The sequence below is a fragment of the Lutra lutra genome, chromosome 4 (genome assembly GCF_902655055.1).
Source record: "Lutra lutra chromosome 4, mLutLut1.2, whole genome shotgun sequence".
Taxonomy (NCBI): domain Eukaryota; kingdom Metazoa; phylum Chordata; class Mammalia; order Carnivora; family Mustelidae; genus Lutra; species Lutra lutra.
The window spans coordinates 197,465,838-197,474,300 of NC_062281.1; the positions used below are offsets into that span (position 1 = coordinate 197,465,838).

Sequence of the window (8,463 nt, forward strand, 5' to 3'; positions counted from 1 at the left end):
CCGAGGGGCAGGCCACACACCTCTCTTGGCGCTGCTCCTTGGGGACACTGGGACCACCCCGCAGGCCAACACTCAGGGGTGGCTGAGGGCCCCTGCTCTTAGGCAGAGTTGTGGGGCCTCCCTTGGCCCTTCGTCCGCCTCCCTAGCGAGAGGTAGTGCCACACCCTTCTCACTAACCGGACAGCTGTAAGGGTGCCTTGGGACGTAAGGGATGCTATGGGGTCTGCAGTGGGCTTTTGCTAATTTAAAGGTGGCTGTGGCCTCATGTTTGCACCAGGGAACTTGGGGACTGTCAGCAGGGGCGTGGCCCTCAGCTGGGACCAGGCTTCTCAGTCCCTGGATGGCCCAGCTCCCTAGAAGAGTTCGAGTCAGGCTTCTAAGTGCTGTGTCACCTGTGTGCCCACACAGCAGAGGGGAACGAGCCCCAGGAGGTCCCCAGGGGGTCAGGGAGAGCACAGGGGCTGTTCTGCATCCTCGTGGCCCGGTTCCTAGAGGACATGCCTCAGCCACAACAGCCCCTCCCAAGAGGAGCAAGGCCTGGGGGTGGTGCCACCAGGGGAGGTTGGCACCATCCCCAGGGGCTCAGACCAGATAAGCCTACCAGCCCCTTCATGCCATTCCTGAGCTTTGGGGAGGGGGCAGCCGTCCCTTCACCGTGTGCAGGCCTCAGGTGACTCTCCGGACCACAAACCCCGTGCCGTGAAGGCGTTCGGGGCTCTGGGTCCTCTTAGTCCCCTTTGCCTCCACTATCATCTCATCGGCACACGGAGACTCAGCACCAGGACACGTCCCGGGCCCTACGGGCCGCCGGCCAGCTCCCGGCACCATGGTGCCCCCGCGTGTCCCGCACAGGAGGAAGGTGTCCAAGCGCTCCTCACCGTAGCCTCCTGACAGCTTTAGCTTTACACTCCACGAAGCCCCGAATCCTCCAGACACAGCCCAGCTGCTCTCCAGGGGCCTGTGGCTCCCCACCCCTCCTCTGTCCCTTGCTGACCACCTTTCTGCTGCGGTTTGCTCTCGCACCTGCACTGTGGCTCCGAGACGCTTCTCTGGCCTCTGTTCTGCTGAGCCCTTAACAGCCAAATAAATATTTGCGCAGGGTGGTGCTCAGGGTTATGTATGAAATGGGCCTAAAGTCAGAAGATCTGGTGGTGGCCCTATAAGGGACTGGGTGGCCAGGGGAGCACGGGGATGACAGGCTCATTGTTGTGCCTCATTCTGAGCCTCCCTACCCAGACGGGAAGGCAGAGCTCCCTGGTCGGCCGCCTCTGCATCAGGCAAAGGCCAGCAAAGGGCTGGGCAGAACGAGGCGGTAGGAGCCCTGGGGAATGCGAGGTGCATGGAATGTCCTTAGCAGAGATTGGCCAGAATGTGGCAGGGGTCCTGGAGGCAAGCAGAGTGCAGGGCGAGGGGCTCCCACGGCAGCCACTTGCCCCTGAGCTCCCACGGAGTTTCCCACAGTGGCTGTATCGGTTATCCACTGCTCCAGGGCCAGGGACCCCACTTCTGTGGGTGGGAACGCCAGGCATTTGTCCTCTCCTTCGGTGGCCCAGGGACTCAGAGCCGCTGACGGAGCAGAAGGCTGTCCCTGCCGTACGGGACGGGGCTGAGCTTGGCCGGCCCAGAGCTTGGCCGGAGGCCCCCACGGGGCTGCCCACGAGGGCTGGCGTCCCCCCGGGCGGGCAGCCCTGGACGGAGCCCCGTGACCAGCTGTGGCCTTTTTAAAACCAGTTTGGAAAGTGCTGCTCTCTGAGTTCTGTTGCATTGTGTGTACCAGGAGGCGAGTCCAGGGACAGGGAGGGAAGGGGCCCAGGGGACAAGTACCTCACAGTGGGATGCCTGCGGCTCTCAGAGTTGGCCGGCCACAGGGGCTTCGATTTCAACCAGCCACTGGTCAGGGTCGCTGCCCAATTGGTTTTGTTTGGTTTCGCTTTTTCCCCGGAAGCTTTCAGCCCATTTACGGGTTTGCTTGTTCGTGTGGACTGATGGACTGTAGCTGGTTGCTGAAGAGCATAAAGTGGGAGGAGTTTGGAGAAGATGCACATTTAATTCATACAAATGCTTGGGTGCACATGACCTTCATGGGGACAGGCCTTCTCTCCAGAGACCCCAGGAACGAACCCGCCTGCTGACATCCCTGGTCCCCGAGGTCCGACAGCGTCCTGTTCTACGGAAATGTTGCCACGTGCTGTCCTTAGCTGGCCTTTTCAAGCAGCAAACCTAATTTTCATAAGAACAGCTCTGTTTCTGTGGTCAGTCACTCAGGTCGCTCTGCGGCACCTTGGACTTGGCCATGAGTCTCCAACACAAGTCAGCGTCTGCGCTGACTTTGTGTCAACTTGGCTGTGCCACAAGGGGCCTCAGATGCGTGGTCAAACATTATTCCCGGTGTTTCTGCGAGGGTGATTCTGGGTGAGACGAACGAGAAAACTGGGGTAAAGCAGGTGGTCTTTCCGGCGGCGGCGGCCTCCACTGGTCTCCTGCCTCTGCCCCTGGCCTGGAGCCGCACTGCAGCTTTCTGGGTCTGCGCCTCACCAAGTGCAGATCTCAGGACTTCTCGGCCTCCACCATATGGTGGGCAAATTCTTTACGACATTTCTCTGTGTACGACCTACCAGTTCTGTTCCTCTGGAGGCCCCGACCGATAGTTTCTTGGTGACCGGGGGACTCTGGGTCGCATCAAGCTCCTCTGACGGAGCGGAGGGCTTTCCCACTGCAGGGGCGCAGGGGGTCTCCCCGCTCATGCCGGCCCCGGGGCACAGGCGTGTGGGCTGCCGCACACTCGTGCATCAGCTTCACAGACAGGCCCGGAAGCCGACGAGGGACCCTCTGGGGGGCGAGGGGCACCTTGTGACTCAGAAGAGTGGGGTCCCGAGGTCATGAGAGGACCCTCGGCAGGCTTTCCAGAGCAGAAAGACAGCCGCCCTGGAGAAGGAGCTGCCTTTGTTGATAATACGGAAACGAGCGGTGGGGGGAGGTGTGATGGCCCCGAGCTTGCCAGGTCTCCTCCGTGGTGCCAGTGAGGATTTTGGGAGTGGGCAGGGGACCCATGATTTAGTGTTTTCGGATGCCTGGGACGGGAGGCATGGGGAGGCTGCAGGTGGGGTCCCTTCCTCTCCGCCAGGGGAGGGGCTGCTTCAGCACCGATGTCAGGAGCATTCCGCCATCCTTCCATGCGGAGGGGCCTACGTTCAGGCCCTGAGAACCCACATTTTGGCACCTCACTGAGAAAGGGCCCAGGTTCTCTGCTGCACGTCAGAATGGCCTGGGGCAGTGGTTCCGGCTGGCTGCCCACCAGACAGGGACGCCACCTGCAGGCCGGCTTGAGAATGTGCCCGCCACCGAGGTGGGGGTGGTCAGGTCCCCCTAGGCCATCCCATGGCCCAAGTGTGAAGCTGGCCAGCCCACAAGGAGGTAGGGGTCCCATTTCAGTCCCGCAGCAGGTGACCAGGCGGGGCCTCGCAGACCGAGGGTTGAGGTCACTGGGGCAGTCTCCTGCACCGTGCCCAGGCCCCAGCAGGGGGGTGGCCTAGCCCTGAAGGAAGCGAGACCTTGGTCATAGTCCATCGCGGAGGTAGGACATGTGCTAGAGGTTTGCTAATAACAAACAGGATTACTTGCTTCCCTGCAAGGCTGGTTTCTTGGAGTTCCTAGAACATTCCAGCAAGGCTGAAATGCTCTTTGACTTTCAGCGGTGAGCAGGGAGCGTTTGGGGCCCACAGGCTCAGCCCGGCAGGCCGTGCCCGTGAAGTAGCGCCCTCAGGCCGCAGCCCCACCTAGGCCTGTGGCTGACTCAAGGCCTTTTTTTGTACTTTGTCAGGTGACAGGTGTTCACTCTGTGTCCTTGTAGTCCCTGGCTCCCAGGGGTGCTGTGTGCTGGCTTCCCCCGGCAGGTGCCAGGCCTGCTGGTGGTCACAGGTGAGCACACAGGGGTAAGCCTCCCCTTACACACCTGAAAAGCAAGGATAGGGTAGGGTAGCCTGGAGCATCCAGCTTGGCTCCCCGGGTCTCTGCACAGATGTCTGCCACACCCCACAGCCTAGGGAGACGGGCCTGGTTGAGGAGGACAGGGTGGGGGGAGTTGCAAACATGGCAATTAAGGCCTCCTTCTAATTGCAGGCAATTAATTAGTTGGTAATTGAGCCTCCCCCAGCATTAGGCTGTTTGGGAAGAGCTAACGACCTTCACCTGCTCCCTGTGCCGTGCAGGCAGTCCGGCAGGTGGGCGTGGGGACACCAGGCAGGCTGAGGGTCTCGAGCCTGCCCCATCCGCACACATCCCTGAGAAGATGTGTGGAAGCTAGAGCACCTTCCCCCTTCCCAGGAACCGCACAGGACACTCTCAGGGAAGCCGAGGAGTGTGGGGGTGGGGAGGCAGATGGGGGGGGCAGGCCCGCTCCCGCCTGCCAGGAGCAGGAGCAGTGAGCTCAGGCACCCCTCCTTCCGCAGGATGGCCCAGGAAGCTGCCTTCCTGAAGCGGCATCAGAAGGGCCTTGGGTGGGAAGCTGGCTGCTGGGCTTGAGACAACCCTGGCCCTAGAGAGTGTGGCAAGGCTGGGGCTCTGTCAGCAGCTCACCGAGGGTCTCCCCTCTTTCAGAAGCTCCAGGACCCCTTTGTCTGAACAGCCCCGTTACAGGAAAAAGCTAAGCCTGTGCGATGTCCCTTGGTGTCAGGGGACAGGACAGAAAGCAAAGACCCGGAGGGTAGATACGGAGTCCCGCGTGCCAGCCACTCAGGTTCCCACAACAGTCCCATCTTCCTGAAGCCCTGCTGCTGCGTGCTGTGGAGGCCCCGAGGCCAAGCCTCCCCCACCCACCCCGCCCAGTCCCTGGAGGTGGCTCCAGGACACAGCTTAGAGACGACACCCGCAGGGTGGGCATGACTAGCCCGCTGAGGACTCTACGGGGACTTGCAAGGTTCAGTGCCGGGGTGTGGGGTGTCCATTCGCCTCGGTACTGCCCAAGGCCAGCCTCCTGTAAGTTCCCTTGTTTATTAAACCTGCCACCCACCAACCTGGAGCGTCCTGCCCTCCACATTTGGGGCCGGTTTCAGATTTCTGCAGGGAGGACGACCATCACCACTGGGGAGGGACACGGGCACTTGATTATTCCGCCGTTTTATCCCACGTGTGGTTCCTGTGACCATCCTGCCATCAGGATACGGGCTGCTCCACCCCAGAGACCCGTCTTGCTGCCCCTTCTCGTCCCCCCCACCATCCCTCACCGCTGCGTACCACTCGGTGGTTCTCCACCTCCATAATTCTGTCATTTGAAGATTATGAGGTAAGTGGAATCACAGCATATTGAACTGGATTTTCGAGATGGGATTTTTTTCCCCATGAGACCCACCCAAGCTGTATTCAACTTAATATACGTTATTCCAAAGTGTCTCTTAACGTTTCCAATACTACATAAGTCTAGTCGGGTTTCACTTTGTAACACCAAGTGTAAGAAGTTTCCTCTTGGGAACAGTGATTCAGTGGCCAAGCTGACCCTCTCACTGGCTGAGTTCCCCTCTGCATCACAAACGTAAACGGGCCCTGATTCCATGTCAGTGCCACAAACAGTCGTGCGGGCTTGCTGACTCTCCCAGCCTTCCCCATACTGAATCCGAAATCTCTGCAGGGTGGAAGGGTGTCCATGCAGGGACGTAGCCAGCCCAGCAGGCCAAGGTGGTGCTCCTGTCCCTGAGGTCCCTGCGGGATGCTGGCGGGATCCCCTCCCTGACCTTGGCGGGTTTCTGCGGGCACCAGCCCACGTCCCACATTGCGTTGCTCCCTGTGCCCTGCAGGGAGTGTCCCCCACAGGAGTGCTGAATGGGATTTTGCATTTTTGTGGCCCTTAAGATAGTCAAGTAAATGTACTTTTTATTAAAAAAAAAAAAAAAGATTTTATTTATTTATTTATTTGACAGTGATCACAGAGAGAGAGGAGGAAGCAGGCTCCCTGCTGAGCAGAGAGCCCAATGCGGGGCTCGATCCCAGGACCTATTTTTTTAGTCTAGAGACTTTGGGCTCCTTAAGAGATGTCCTTACATTATATAGTTAACCTCATAAAATCCTGCATTCTTTCATCTTCTCAGCACCCTCTAGCTCACGGGGTCACTTATACTGTTCCAAGAACATCTCTCTCAGGCTTTTCTGGGCCACAGGAGGCCACTGACCATCAGAACATTTACCTGATGCAGACTTTGCCTCAGTGTCTGCTGGGCGCCCTCGCTGACAATAGCCTCGAAGGTCTTGCCAGGCTCCCCCACCCGCCTTACACGAGTGCACAGGAGGAAGTGGCACTGGAAGGGGCTGGGGGGCCAGGCGTGCACCGCCAGGCAGTTGCTTGGCAAAGGGGACACCAGCCTGGGGCACCGCAGCCCTGATACTGGGGAGAAGACCTCCCTGAATGAGGGAGGAGGCAGGTGACACTTGTACAGCAAGGGCTAGGCCATGACAGGACACGTGGGGGACAAGAGACAGTCATCTAGGACCACAGCCAGAGGGCAAGGGGTGAGGGCAGATGTAAGCTGAACCCTCCTGGGGGTGAGGCTTCCAAGGGATGCCCAGGAAGGCCGGGGAGGAGGCTCGATTGGGAGGTGGGCTCTGAATTTAGGAGATGAACTGAGGGGGTGGTGGCAGAGAAGCACTCAGCCCTGAGCTCTGTCCTGCCACTCTCGGGAACACGTGAGCCAAGGGAGCACCTGTGGGGACCAGCAGCAATGGGGGTGGGGGTGACTGGGTGATGGGGGCTCCTGCAGGTCAGGACCCAGCTGGCTGGCTGGGAGTCAGCCTGGCTTACAGCACAGCCCCTGGCCTCCAGATCCTGCCCTCCAAGCCCTAAGCCTTAGGTGGATCCTGGGTATGGCTCCTGCATGGGATCCCTCCCTGACACTTGCAGCAGCTTCCTGGAGGTGTGAGCCTAAAAGGGTTTAGGCCCTCTCTGGGCCTGATCTTGCCCACCAAGCCTGGAAGGTGGAAGCCCACCCCAGGCTTAGCAGGAACAGCCTGCAGTTACTTTCCCAGGGCAGCCTCCCCGGCCAGCTCTGTCAGCCCCGCGGGTTCTCGCAGCAAGCCTGTGCCCCTCAGTCTCCCTGAACACTGGCCTGCCCAGCTGACAGACAGGCCCGTGACATGCCTACTGCTGCCACAGAGGCCCCCGAGGGACACCCTGGGCAGCACTGCCACCTCCTTTAAAGAAGCCCAGTGAGTACTGTCCTCCAAGAAACAAACAAGACGGTTACTCTCCCTCCTGTTCCCGACACTCTTCTTGGAAACACCCTTATGCTGCAAGGCTGGCAGTCTATTTCCACTGGAGACTCCGGACGCTCAGACTTGGGAGGGATGTCCTCAGGTGCCTGCCAGAGGGACGAGAACCCCCAGGACTCAGGCACAAAGGCCAGCTGGGAGGGAGGCCACAGGGACATCCCAGAGTTCAGGGGCCCCCATGCCCCAGCACACTTGCAACCCCTAACCCTGACTCACACTCACCTCTCACTCAGATGCCCCCAAGGAGGCTGACAAGCTCCAAACCCTTTTACTAACACCCAAGAGAGTCTAATAAATGAGAAACTGACGGCTGCTCATGACAGTTCTCTGCGTCAGGGGCAGCTCAGACCACACTTGTGGGAATCCCACTAGCCTCCGAGTCGTCCTGCTGGGACACCGTCGGCCTAGAAGGGTTACAGGACAGTCATCCACAGGGACCCCATGGACTTCGGAACTAACTGTGGGGAGCATTCCCAGCCCCCTCCCCATCCACGAGGCCTCAGGGCTGCAGGGGTCGTTTAGTGGGAAGAGTAACCTGTTGGACCGGCCCCACCAGCTCAGAGAAACCCCAGGTCACACTTGTCTTTTTCCCATCTCTCTGTTGATCCAGAAGTGCCAAGTGCGGGAGAGACCTGAAAAGCCTGTGTGGGAGCCCAGGCCCTTCTCGCGACTGCGCTGGGCTCCGGGTGCCCTTCCTGGTTCAGGCCAAGGTCACGGACCCCTCTGTTCACCTGCAGGCCCTCTTTATTCAGGATGACACCCCCTTTAGGCGCAGCCCGCGTCCTCGCCCCGTCTGTGAGCTCTGCGGAACCCATCGCCGGGAGGGCAGAGCCCTGAGGACATGCAAAGCGGAGAGCTCACTCAGCCTTACTGTCCTTCCTCCGGGGGGCTCCTCGGCACACCCCCTTCCCCTTCCCCGCGTCCCCCATCCTACATACGCAGGGGGTGTCGAAAGGCCAGCCCTGCTGTGGGCCAGGCACCGCGATACCCTACTTCGTGCTGACCGCGCCCCGTCGGGAAAGCTGCCCAGGGTCTCCGCAGCGGCCCAGCGGGTCCGCAAGGGGAGCAACAGAGGTTCCCTCCGCGGGCTCCGCACCGAGAACGGCACCAACAGGAACCTTTCGGAGGCTGGGTCCCTCCGCGGCTCCCCGCTGGGGCCAAGCGCCGGCCTCTTGCCACCAGCCAGGACACAGGGCTCCGAAAGGCCGC

The 8,463-nt window shown here is 60.2% G+C and overlaps 2 long non-coding RNA genes across 2 annotated transcripts; both read left to right on the top strand.

Annotated features, from left to right (window-relative positions):
- Positions 1-3,608: 3,608 nt before the first annotated feature.
- Positions 3,609-4,786, top strand: LOC125099145 (uncharacterized). Its single transcript, XR_007127038.1, has 3 exons — positions 3,609-3,694; positions 3,821-3,918; positions 4,449-4,786. It is a non-coding gene; the product is annotated as an uncharacterized LOC125099145 (long non-coding RNA).
- Positions 4,787-4,819: 33 nt separating this feature from the next.
- LOC125099297 (uncharacterized) lies at positions 4,820-6,433 on the top strand. The gene is made up of 3 exons (XR_007127089.1): positions 4,820-4,978; positions 5,180-5,281; positions 6,081-6,433. It is a non-coding gene; the product is annotated as an uncharacterized LOC125099297 (long non-coding RNA).
- The last annotated feature ends 2,030 nt before the right edge of the window (positions 6,434-8,463 follow it).